Consider the following 13,733-nt stretch of genomic DNA (forward strand, 5'->3'; position numbering starts at 1 on the left):
ACTTTGATAGATGTGGGATCGATGATGCATAAACTCTCAGTCCCCCATGAAGCTATGCTATTGATTTAAAATCTTTCCTTCCTGTTTATTCCAAAGGTCATTTGGAGCAAATACACTAATGAAATTCATGGGAAATAAAGCAAACATGGACAGCTTTCACTGAAAAGTATGTCACCAACCTTTAGCTGTTGCAGAGTAATTGGTCTTCTGTTGGGGCTCTGACTACGTCAACAATTCTTCTTTTCTTCAAGAACTGGCCCTGGAGGGGGCACTCTCCCTCCTCTAGCATAAATAAGCTTGGGCTGGAACATTTGGATGGACACCAATTTGATGAAACCCAGAGCAGCAGGAGAGCCCTCCTAGAAGACGTAGGTGCCCATACTCGTTTGGTGTGGCTGCCTGAGGCCTCTGGTAGAGGGCTCCTTTAGTAAACCACAAATGCACAGGAAATTGGAGAAAATCAGATAAAGGCAAACCATTAAATGACACATGTAGAAAAAGGAAACAGTTAAGAATTAACACAAATTCATTTAAGACTATAACAGCAAGTGGTGCAACGGTTTAGTTAATAAATAGCTAGTTTCCAAAGCTAGGGCATGTGAACCAAATGACTAAGGGCTTTCAGAACTATCAGGGGGCAGGTGGATGGAGAAATGAACCCATCACAGAGACAATCACAAATTGCTATGGTAAGTAGGAGGAGGCGCTATACACTGGACAAGCATAGATCTGACACCTATCCCTCTCTATATACCTGTGCATACATCTGTTGAGAGTTTCAGCAAATACTTGTTGAGTTCCACTGTTTTAAAAGATGGTGTTGAAGATACAGCAGTGAGAATACCATCATAAACCTTAAAATTCAGCAATACGTAGAGGACCCACTCAATAGTCCAACTAGAATTTAGGTCAGGATTCTACAAAGAAAATAGCAATGTTCAAACTTGAGTTTGCTGAGTTCAGCTAGTTTTTTTTTTTTTTTTTTTAATACTAGGGCCCAAAAAATCTTCCAGTGGAAAAAGCTGGCACTTACTCCCCAATCTTTTCCCAAGTCTGAGGTTGTCTCCCTCTTTTTTTATTCTCTCAGCGTAGCAAGACTATGTCACATCTTTAGGCTCAGGCCCTTCTATACTCAGGTTTTCAGTCCTGCCTTAACAGGAAACCTGAGACTCTGGCTGTTGTGTACTTTGCTAAGAATCATCAGCTTGAATTTCTAATTTCTTCATTCTTTTTGACCTCTACAAATTGAGTTCAAGTTCCTGGACATCCCATACTCAATATTTACCCAACATCCTCTGTTTAACTGATACCCATCAATCTACGTGTTCCTGTTCAAATCCCTCACCCTAGCCCTGAAGAAGTGGAGCATGGAGTGTGACAGCCTGGGCAGAGCTCCTAGGGAGCATGGTCAGGGGAGGAAGTGAGCAAACCCAAGCGTAAGATGGGTTAAAGGTCAGGAGGCCAGGTCAGAAGGTCTAGTCATAGGGACATGTAGGGGACACACTGCTTCTAGAAGACATTCCCAGAGATAATTCATCCTGTGCTATGATTTGGAGATAGTTTAGTAGTAAGAGGAAGGGGGTCTCTCTGTAAATAAAATCAGGAAAAAGACCACTTGTAAATTCAAACAAAACAAAAGATAGAGGATGAACAACTACTTGTGGTAGGGTGATCGTCACTGAAGAGGCTGGAGAAGGAGAAGCTGAGGAGGAGGCTTTTATCATTGTGTCTCCAATACCGGTCTTCTGGTCCATTTGGAAGGCAGATCCCATATAAGAAACATGTGATATCACAATTTAATTCATTTATTCATTCTCCTAGGGTGTTGTTTTCTGTTGTTTTTGTTTTTTTAGCACATACTGTGGTCCAGATACCATTGAAGATAAGTCAATAGACAAGATAATGTCTTCCCTCTTGGAGCTCACAGTCTAATGGGAAATGTAGGCTTATAAAAACTAATTAAAATACTATAAATCAGGGTTTCTGATACCAGGTTCTTTGGGATCTTAGGAAGATGGGCAATCCCAAACTTCCCAGGAAGGTCAAGGAAAGTATTCCCAAGAAAGAGACTCCGTAAAATTCCACAGAACAAGGGTTTTTTTCATGATGGAATTTTTGTCTCTACTTAACTCTTCTTAATGGGAAAAGATGGTCTAGAACTAGTCTTCATGAATAGTTCAGTTTTCCTGGCAAATACAGTTCTCATCGTTAAACTAAAACTCCAGTTGATTTTTAGAACCAGTATGGAAATCATTCATTTAGGCCTGAACTGAAAAAAAAATGCGTCAATCTACAAAGTCAAGAACTAAATTCTTGAACAGCATTAGAAGGCATAGTAACTGAGAGACCCAGCCTAATTGGTCAGACATTCTTATTTCTCTTTACAAACTTATGATTGGTAACTGGCTTAACTTGGGAACTTTTAGGGCAGTGAAGAGCAAGCTCCACACTCCCTGAAAAAAAGTAAAACTGTGTATCAGAGGCTTCTTCCACACTTCCAAATAGTTCTCATTAATAGTGGGAGGACTTGAAATTGATTTTAATTTTCCCAGATCCTTTCAGCCTTCACACCTGAAGGCCCTGTATTAGTTTGCTGGGCTAGAATAACAAAATACCATAGGCTGAATGATTTTAACAACAGAAATTAACTTCCTCACATTCTGGAGGCTGGAAGTCCGTGATCAAGGTGTCAGAAGGGTTGGTGTCCTCTGAGGCCTCTCTCCTTGGCTGGCAGATAGCTGCGCTCTTACTGTGTCCTAATATGGCCTTTTCTCTGTGTGTACACATCCCTAGGGTATCTTTTGTGTGCCCCAAATTACTCTTTTTATAAAGAAACTAGTAAGATTGGCCCTGGCCAATGTGGCTGAGTTGGTTGGAGCCTCATCCTGTAAACTGAAAGGTTGCAGGTTCGAGCCCTGGTCAGGGCACATGCCTGGGTTGCAGGTTTGGTTTCTGGTTGGGGTGCGTACAGGCAATCAATTGATGTTTCCCTCTCACGTCAATGTTTCTCTCCTTCTCTCTCTTTCTCACTTCACCCCTCTCTCCAAAATCAATAAGCATGTCCTTGAGTGAAGATTAAAAAAAAAAAATAACTGGTCAGATTGGATTGGGGCCCACTCCAATGGCCTCATTTTAACTTAATCACTTCTTTTTTTTTTTTAATTTTTAAAATAATTTGCTTGTTTATTTATTTATTTTTTAGAGAGAGGGGAAAGGAGAAAGAGAGGGAGAGAAACATCACTGTATGGTTGCTCTCACTCACGCTCCCAACTGGGGACCTGATGTGCAACCTAGTCATGTGCCCTGACTGGGAATTGAACCAGCGACACTGGGTTCGCAGGCTGATGATGCTCAATCCACTGAGCCACAGCAGCCAGGGGTTAATCACTTCTTTAAAGGTCTTATTTCCAAGTACAGTCACATTCTAAAATACCGGGTATTAGGGTTTCAGTATATGGATTTGGGGGGACACAATTCAGCCCATAATATCTGCCTCCCATCCCCTATGCCCCATGCAGATTCTTGCTGTCTGGTTGCCCTGTGATTCACTGTGTGGGAAGCAGCATGAATCATAGAGAAAGACAGTGACCATAGGGCCCTCTACTTCCTAAAAGAATGTCTACCTCATACCAAGAGAGAAGTGGAAGAGTCTTGGGGTCGGCACCCCTTTACGCAATCATGGCCTTCCAGGATTTGGGGCATCTCCCTGAGTTTTAGGGGTGAAGGTTTCTACTAGAGGCAGCTGAAATGTCTCCATATTCTACACCTTAGGATCATATGGGAAAGATACAGATCAGTGACCATCAGAGGCTTCAGACTAAGGAGTCTTCTAAGATCTCAGGTTGCTTTTATAAGCAAACTACAGTGTAAAAACAGAGCCAAGAGGAGAGGAAGTAAAAGAATTCTGCAAGGCACAGTTACAGCACTATGAAAGTTACTGTTTACTGTTTGCTGACAAACCTCATTCTTCCCCAGGGGCCTTGCTCAGTGTTAATAGGTCCTATTTGCCAGTGGCTCTGGGTCAGTTCACTGAAAGCCAGTTGTTTCCATTTACCTTTGTAGTCCGGGCAAATCCCCCCCCCCCCCCAGCCCCTTCCCTTCTAGTCCTTCTCAACCAGTTTCTTCATTGTTTCTAATCCCTCTTATTCCTCCCACCCGCCTTTTGTTTTCACTCCCCCCAGTCCTTGTGAGTACCTCTTGCTTCCTCCAGGCCTTGGTCACTTTCCCCCTTTCTTTATCAAGCCTAGTCTTAAATCACTCCCAGTCCCACAGAGCCCTCCTTTTACACTCCCGTCCTTTAGCTCCTCCCCTTATGCCTATTTTCCTAGCCCCTCCCACTAATCCTTGACTCTCCCACTACCTCAAAGAGAACACAGCCATCTTAGTGGTGATAAAAAAACCTAATTGCCTATCAAAAATGTTGTGCCAGTTTTATGCTCACATCAACATTGAATTTTATGGAAGGGCTTGATCTCAAAACCACCTTCACCAACACTATTACTCTTTTTTCTTTTTTTTTAATTGAATTTATTGAGGTGACATTGGTTCAGAAAACCATACAGGTTTCAAGTGTACAACTCAACGAAACATCATCTGCACACTGCACCGTGTGCTTATCATTCCAAGCAAAATCTGTTTCCACCTCCATTTTCCCCACTTTGGCCCACCTCCGCCCACCTCCTGTCCCCCTTTCCCTCTTGTCTGTGTCTATATATCAATACTTCATCTTCTTTCACCCAGCCCCCAAACCCTCTCCCCTCTGACAGTTTTAACTAGCTGATAATATTTTGTGAAAATAAACATCTTACTGTTTTATCTTGTATTTTTCTTGATTACTAGTAATGTTGAAAATCTTATATGTTTTTTGGTTAACTGTATTTCTGATTCTGTGAGTTGCTTGTTCATATTTTTTGTTCATTTTTCAATTGGGTTGCCTTTTTCTTACTGATTTACATATTTGGGTTATTAAACTTTTATTTTTTATATAGCTCACAAATATTTTCTCTTTGATGTCCCATGTCTTCTAACTAACTGGGCTGAAAGACTGAATAGTCCTTAAAATGCTATTCATCGAATATAATGGAAGACTGGCTAACTAAAATTTTACATAAATGTTCAACAGTGGTTAAAAGAATTCCATCATTAAGAATTGCTGTAAGTATTATAAGCAGGTAAAAGAAGCAAGTAAATATGGTACATTGATCAGTGTATTGGATTTCAGCAGATGGGTCTGCTTCCTTTAACAGCATGTCTCCAAAGCTCAAAGTGGGACACATTTCTTAGTTTTATATGTGCATTTTTCCCTCATACTCATTGTCTTTCTTTTCTTTTTTCATCACACAAGCAATATGTTTTATAGTGGAACAATTCAAAATATACATATGTATAGACAATTGCAGCAGACTTTTTTTTCTGCCTACCTAATTGTCATTCCCCCTTCATCCGTGGTGGCAAAGCCTAGTCTTGTTGGGGCAGCCTCTCAAACTTGTTAATTGGCTTATTTAATTCTCTAATTTTACTACTTGATTTATGAATTTCTGAGAAACTTACTTTAGGAGGAGGGATAGGAGAAACCCAGAAACCTAACTTCATGTCTTTCAGTGAGACTGAGAGACCCTGGAACTATAGGACAACCATACAGGGAGAGGTTTACATTTAATAGTATAGTGAGCCTGCCTGTGTACAATATTTGTTGTGGGTTCCATTTAGAAGCTGCTCATATATGTTCCTAAAGGGGTCTAAAATGCATTCAGAGAGTGGCAGTTTTCAGAACTAGTGGACTGGCAACCCCAGTAGACGTCTGCTCTGATGAGGGTGTTAGCTGAGAGAACTTGGAAGATGATGTGATATATGACAGACACTGGTGTGCTGCCTGACCCTAGGGGACAGGGACTAAGCCAGAAGCAGAGAAGGTCTTTTTATGAGGCACTTTGTATGACTTGAACTGGTAGGAATGTAGTAAGATTGCCTGTGTGGCTAGAGGTCTGGGGACTCTCAGGTTACAAGTCAAATGTCAAAAACATGTTGCAGACACAGACTCAGGGAGCCATGATACATGCACAAAATTCTTGAGAGGCAAAGAAGGCACACTCAGGCCCAATGTACAGGTGACTACGCTGCAAAACAGACATAGAGGAAGTGGATTCTCCTCTTCCACGAGTTCTTTTAATTTTTTTTGTTATAAAATATTTCACGCCTCAAATAATTTAATATGTAAGAGATAGAGAAGGCTAATTAACATATCAATCATCTGGCTTAAGAAACAGAACATTATGAATCTCTTTGAAGACACAGTGTGTTTCTATTTAATACCTTAAACTGAGAACTGAACACCACTCCTTCACTTCGTATGTCATCGGCCAGGACGGCACCACATGCCCATACCTAAACATACTATTTCAATGGTGACAAGATCATCAAAATTGCTTAGACAAGAGGTTTTGAAATATTTTAGTTTCAGGACCCCTTTACACTTTTAAAAATTACTGAGGACCCCAAAGAGCTTCTGTTTTTATGGGTTATACCTAGCAATAATTACCATATTAGAAATTAAAATTGAGAAAATGCTAAAATATTTAATTCATTTAAAAATCACAATAATAAAGACAATACATGTTAATATACACACTTCTAAAGAAAAACATATTTTCCAAAACAAAGATAATTAGTGAGAAGAGCCGCTCTGTTCTACATTTTTGCAAGTTTCTATCTGGTTCAATATAAGACAGCTGGATTCTCATATCTGTTTCTGCATTCCAGTCTGTTCTAATGTTGTTTTGGTTGAAGTACATGAAAAACAGTTGACCTCACAGGGATCTGTAGTTGGAAACGAGGGAGTATTTTAATAGCCTTGCAGATAACTATGGGTATTCTTTTTTTTTTTTCACATCCTCACCCAAGGATATATGCTCACTGACTTTAGAGAGGGGGAGGAAGAGAGAGAGAGGGAGAAACACCAATGTGAGAGAGAAACATCAATTGGTTGCCCCCCAAACCCCCAAATGCACTCCAACTGGGGATCTAATCTGAAACTCAGGCATGTGCCCGATCAGGGATCAAACCTGCGATCTTTTGGGATACGGGATGATGCTCCAACCAGCTGAACCACCCAGCCAAGGTACGGATACTCTTTTTCGATACTATACCAACACACAACAAATGATAGCTTCTTACAGGTTAGTAGCAAAGTACATCAATGAACTTCTTCAACCTGGTTATAATAAAAAGTCACTGGGCCATTTTGCAATTGGAGTAGATTTTTATCCATGCATCATGGTTTTGTAATTTCATGTAGGTTATTTGGAAAATATTGGATCACTAAGTGAAGTGTTATTAAAACATGTTCACATACAGGGGTGGGCAAAAGTAGGTTTATAGTTATTTGTATAGAATACAATAATTAATAAATAACAATACAAGAATAAACTGTGGCCATGGTCAGGTAGCTCAGTTGGTTGGAGCATCATCCTATACACAAAAAGGTTGTGAGTTTGATCCCCGGTCAGGGCATATGCCAAGGTTTCAGGTTCGATCCCCGGACAGGGTGTGTGCAGGAGGCAACCCATTGATATTTCTCTCTCACATTGATGTTTCTCTCTCCCTTCCGCTCTCTCTAAAATTGATAAATATATCTTCCAGTGAGGATTAAAAAAAAAAAGAACTGTTTTGCATACTCACAGCTGTGAACCTACATTTGCCCGCCCCTATATTCTTTGTTACTCCTCCTGTTAAGAAGCAGAACTTATTTTCCCTTTCCCTGAGTTTAGACTGTACATATGATTTCCCTTGTAATGAATAGAATGTAGAAGGAATTTCATACTGTCTTTTGAGGGTGGATCATAAGGCTTCTATTTTCTTCCCTCTCTTGGATCACTTGCTCTGGGGGAAGCTAGCTGCCATGTTGTGAGGATACCCAAAGCCTGTGGAGAAGTCCGTGTGGGGAGGAACTGAGGCCACCTGCCAACAGTCGCTGAGTGCGCCTCTTGGAAGAAGATGCTCTAGCTGCATGCAGCCAAGCCTTCAGATGACTGCAGCCTCAACAGACATCTTGACTGCAGCTGCAGGAGAAACCCTAAGTCAGACCACCTTCATAAACCAAATTCTTGACTCACAGAAACTAAGAGATAATAAATGTTTGTTGTTTTAAATCACTATATTTTGGATTAATTTGTTCCGAAGCAACAGATACTTGAGTCATGCAGATCTTCCAAACGTTGACATTTTATTCAATGTAACAACAACAACAACAAAAAACACACTTGCTGATATCACTACCACGCTCACCAGGAAACTCTTTTAAACATTGGGAAACTATCAAGTTATGATAGATACAGTTTTCAAAAGTCTTATTTTTGCTTGGAAGAACAAATGTTACCATTAGCAACAAATAATGTCGGTTGATTCCCTAGAAGTGACAATCTCACTTTGTTCATTTTGTAGAAAATGTCTACCCAAGTCCAAATAATCACAATGTCAGTCATTCAAGTAAAAGATGTGCTTTTTGGGAAAGAGTCTAGTTGAGCTAACAAATCAAATAAGCATAGAATTGCTTTTTGTCAACCAAGTGACACCTATTACTACCTCGTTGGGAGGAAGAGTCCCCACTGCAAATAGCAGCATAACAATACCTGCCATCAGGACCAGCAGTCCCAGGATGTCAACCAACTCCATGGTTTGCAGGTGTTGGGGTTGCCAAGGAAGACAAGACTCACAAAGGCAGTGGATGGAGCGATGCTGTACTCACCTAGAGAAGAGAAAGAGCAAGATTAGCTTGAGTAGTGAGTATCCACCATGGCCAGTGGGCATGATCTGCATGCACTCCTCTTGTGCTGCAATCGAAAGACCCCAATCCCTCCCCACTAGGAACTGATAAAGCAGCAGGGCTAGTCAGGTGCCATATGATACACATGCTTTAGCAGAAGGAAGAAGTACACATCAAGTCCAGAAAAGGGAAAGATATTCCCAAACAAAGAGAGATGCCTGGCACAGGTTATGAGAGCTCTTTATCTCTTTGTAAGGAAATGTTCTGGGCACAAAGCATATTATGCATCTGTAGAGGGGTTGAAAGACCATGCATGTGACTGCCTTTCCCAGCACTTTTCCTCAGGACAAGCATAATACCCAGGTATGCGGCAGACTTGCTTTATGCATACTTCCCATTCTGTCACACATCAAAGGACACATACTCAAGGTTCGAAATTCAGTACAATGAATACTTTTAACAGCTTTATTAAGGACATTCTTCCGTGCAATTGGCTCACCCTCCCTCTCTAAGAGCATTGGTGAAAAACACAATAACTGCAAATATAGTTCAAGGCCACTGCCTTGATTCATGCCAAGGTGCTAGCAGTTTTACACACCATTTAAAATGTACATGTCAATTCAGTTAACAATGCAAATAAATCTTAGTATTACTGGGAAACAGTCTGAACCTTGCGGATTCCCCAAAAGGGTCTCGGGTACCTCCACAGCTAGCTTGGAGGAATGTAGCAACATTGAGCAACACAGAATTAGTAGTGGGTGGGGGAAGTGGTTCTAGCTCCGCAGGCCCGTGGACAAGTGCTTACCTCACTTAAAATGTTTGGAACAAGACTAAATTACTATGAGTTCTGCCTCTCATAAGGAAACAGGGCTCCAAAAAATGTGTTCGTCATTTTGCCCCTTAGTGATACATTGTTTCTTCCTTTTGAGTTATACAGTGACGGTAGGTCTCATTCCCTCCCTCCCTCCCACGCGTACCCTAACCCTCCTATTTTGACCCAGTAGCTTTCACTCCTTCAAATGTCCTGCAGTTGTTCCTTCTTAGTCCACTCCTTCCTCCCAAATGTTCCAGACTCTCTATCTCAATCCCAATCCCACCAGTTGCTCCCATTTCTAGGCGGGTGACCTAAGGGGCCTCTGAGGGGAGAAATGAAAATAGGCAGTAGGGCCAACAGGTGTTGCTGGGGTCTGAGGAAGGAGGCTTTCTCCGGAATCCAGGCATTTGAAATATGTGGTGGACGGGCTGTATGAAGCCATAGTGCCTGTGTCCCAGGGAAATTATCACCTTGAGAACAGAGGCAGCAAGTCGGGAACCATAGATTTTCCACACCTGTCCCCATTACCCGTAGGTAGCTTCAACTACTGCAGCCATTGCTGGAAGTAGCAGAAAAGCTGTGAGACGCACACGTGGAGGCCTGTGGGCCATGCCCTTACGGCCAAGGTCTTCACTTCCCATTGGAAAACAGGTAATGCAGGGTTGGGAACAAAGGGTCCCAGGAACCAGCAGCTATTGGGCTCTGTCTCCAGAGACGCCCGGAGATGGGCAGTTTGCGGCGGCTGCAGGCTGACAAAGGCGGAGCCCGCAGCAGGAGTCTAAGGCTGAGACGAGCCGGCTCCTGCGCGGGCAGAGGGAACCCGAACACCGCACAGCGCAGCGCCTAAAGGAGGTGGCCGGGTCCTTTTCCTCCAGAGCGCGGGTTTCTCGGTCTCAAGAACGACCCCTGGAGGTAAACATTCCGCGGCTCCTCGCACCATTTTACCCCTTTAGAAACTGTCTCCACTGTCACCGTTGCCTCATTTTCCGGTTTCGAAAAAAGAGCGAAGTTCCGGGGTGGGAACCCAAGGAGCTTTCTGGGAAATGGAGTCTCTGTCAAAAGGAGTCTGGGAATCGTAGTTTCTACTGTTCACTCTGCGCACGCGCATTGGCGTTTCACAGCAGGGTTTGTATTGCTCCGTGGCGCGGGAAAAGAGAACTGTACGTAGTGGCCTTGCAGGCTCCTTGTCCAGTGGGGAGGGGACCCAGGGTGGGATGTGATAAGCGGACTTGGGTTCCTGTCAGTTACAGTTGTCGATTGTACCCGGGCAATTACAGGGCACGTGATGTCTCCGAGAGGCAGGACCTATTGGGAGTGTGTTAACATCTGGAGAGGCATCAGGCGAAATTTTAGGACCAGGTTGAGGAGGAACACAGCCGAATTCTGGGAACTCGAGTGTGCGGAGTCCCAGTGAGCAGGGCTATGATCTTGAAAGGGCCCTTGAGACAGACTGAAGAAATGGGCGCTATCCCCTGACAGTGTAAAGCTGTTGTTGGTTTAGGTTGGGGTGCGCTGTGGCCGTGCCTTCATTTTACTGAGGTCACCGTGGCTGTTTTTGAAAGGGTCGTGAGGTGAGGGCACTGGGGACCGAGCACTAGTCCAGGAGTATGATGAGAGCCAATGGTGGCAGTGGCAGTGGGATGATGTGGGCTCAGGGAGAGGGAGATGTTGAGGATTTAAAGATTGGTGTGGTCCCGTTGATGTCTGCAGATATTTGCACTTAGTGAAATTCTTACTCATAATCTATCTCAACCCCCCGAAAGACTTGCCGGGGTCAATGACTGAGCACACATGTACAAATCCATTGACAAAACTACTGAGATGCACACTTTGACCCAAAGGACATTCATGCCCAGAGCTATACACAACTCTCATTTATACCCACCCTTTGTGAGCACACTGATAAGTAAACACATACAGCCACATGCACATACTCACTGCTGAAAGGTAGCCATCATCTCAGCTCAGAGAAGGTCGCTCACTGAGAAGCTGAGAAGGCCCTGCCCTCCTGGGGTAAGTGTGGCCTCCCAAAAGAACACATGTTGATTTCTTTGAGCCTCTTTCTGGAAACTTCACATACAGCCCAGCCTTTGTCCTTCCTATGACATCCATATCTACTATAACTTTGCCTAGGTACCTTCCTGCCACCCTGGCCTGATGGGAAGGAGAAATGGGGCTTGAATTCAGGCAAGAGTTTTGCATATCTGAATGTATTTGCTGAGGGTCTTCCCAGAGCAGGAGGTCTGGACGTACAGTAATTGTATGGGCTGATCTCTTTAGAATCCATGGGGAGCTGTGAACCCTCTTCCCAAATAAACACACATCTGTGGGGTTCTGGTTAAGAATCTCTCTCGAGCGTCAGTGTCCTGAGGAGTCAGGATGTGAGAAAGAGGCACCCTCTCCTCCTGTCTATGTTACCCTTTGTTATGAGCCAGGCTGTCCGCCTTTAGCTGGCTAGTGGAAGAGTCAGCCAGGCAAGCAGTTCAAACTTATCATGTTTCGTTATTTAGGGTAAGTAGATCTGTTAGCGAGCCAGCGGGTCAATCAAACCACTTGTGGTTTAGAAACTTAATCAGCCAACCCGCTGATCAGTCCTCAGGATTAATGTTTCAGATGGACAGTCGTCCACCAGGATCCATCAGTCAGAAGGTCAATTTAATGGTTGGTCTGCCCATTGTGGAGCCAGTTGTTGAGAATGCCAAACAGCTGGTTCAGCAGTGAGACAAAGGGTAGTTGGGGTGATACCATCTGGCTAGTGTTTCAACTATGTCCTGAAGGCAAGGTAGGAAAGTGAAGAGAAGAGTTGACTCCTAGGCATCAGAGGGGGCTCCAGTTTGCTGGGAAATAGGCCTCATCTGGTATGGGGAACAGTGGGGAACACTGCAGAGCAAGGGCCAGGCCAAATTGTCACTAGAGGGCAGTGTGGTATCCCTTCATTTCCACTCTTGGCCTGCTGGAGGTCAGTGTCAGGCTTCTGGAACGCTGTCTCTGGTTAGCTTCTGAAGAAAGCCTCCTGAAAGGATTCTCATCTGAAGAGTGTGGAACCAAGACGCGCTTGGCTCTGAGCTGGGAGGAAGCAGGCCAGCTGCCCGCCAAGTGGAGGGCTTGCCTTTCCTGGGCATGACTGCTGCCAGGGTCACGCCTGCCCTAGGGGGAAGGGAGAGTGAAACGGGAGGAGGGCCTTCTGGGTCTGCCCCAGGAGCACGAAGTGGAGCAGCCCCCTAAAGCTGAGGCCAGAGGGCAGGATCTGTTTTCTCTTGAGGAGCATGGCCCCTCCCGGGCTGCTTCTCTTTCAGCATCTCTAGGGGCCAAGGAGGAGCCAGACCAATGGCCTAAAATCTCCAGACTCCATTCCTTTGCTGAACTCCGTGGTCAGCTGCCACTTCTGAAATGGATAACAACTCTAACTAAAGCAGGAGAGTGCAGGTTAGATACAGATAATGAAGGAAACATGGGGAAAGGACAAACAGTGAGTTCAGTGTGCCTGGGGAATCATTGAGATGTTTCTATAAGGTGTCAAACAGGCCAGTGGGCACAAAAACGAGACAGAAAATTTGAGTTTTCTCCCCCAAAGGGAAGTGCATCAGCCCAGAGAGTTGTGTCTCCCAGTTATGCCTAGGTCATGCCAGGCCTCCAGGTGGGCTTCCTGGCTTACAAATATGGGCAGGAACACACTCTGGTTCCAGCTGGTTTTTGTGACTTAGGACAATTAAAAAAAAAAGAATAACTCGGGAAAATAATGAGTGCTGCCATGGTAGAGGTACCCCATGTGCCTGGCACATTAGGTATAGTCTCTTGTGATTGGTATCATTCCTGGATTACAGATGAGGAACCTGAGACCTAAAGAGGCTCAATATGATGCCTGGTCCCATAGCTGCAAAGTGGTACAGAACCAGATTTGAACTTAGTCTGCATGGTTCCAAAGTTCTTTCCTTTTCCAGGATATCACTCTCTAGAAAGGGAGGAGGGTGAAGGACTGGGAGGTTTCTAGGTCCTTAGGAAGATTTGCTGGAGGCTCTGGACAGGGCTGTCTCCTTTGGAGATTCTGCAAACGGGGCATGTCATGACACTAATGTCCCCTTTTTTCTCTCCCAGCCATGCAAGAAATACAACAACTGCAGTCTGTGTACAACCCCTTCAGCTTTGTACTATTGCAGG

General features: G+C 43.9%; 1 long non-coding RNA gene across 2 annotated transcripts; it reads left to right on the forward strand.

The window, feature by feature from the left end:
- The first annotated feature begins 629 nt into the window (after nt 1-629).
- On the forward strand, nt 630-8,153 carry LOC150005013 (uncharacterized). Of its 2 annotated transcripts, XR_016512413.1 has the most exons (3): nt 636-689; nt 4,989-5,154; nt 7,893-8,153. It is a non-coding gene; the product is annotated as an uncharacterized LOC150005013 (long non-coding RNA). The 2 variants fall into 2 exon arrangements; XR_016512414.1 differs by lacking the exon at nt 4,989-5,154 and having other exon boundaries at nt 630-689.
- The last annotated feature ends 5,580 nt before the right edge of the window (nt 8,154-13,733 follow it).

Source organism: Furipterus horrens, unplaced genomic scaffold (assembly GCF_987537825.1).
Source record: "Furipterus horrens unplaced genomic scaffold, mFurHor1.1.pri manual_scaffold_7, whole genome shotgun sequence".
NCBI classification, from domain to species: Eukaryota; Metazoa; Chordata; class Mammalia; order Chiroptera; family Furipteridae; genus Furipterus; species Furipterus horrens.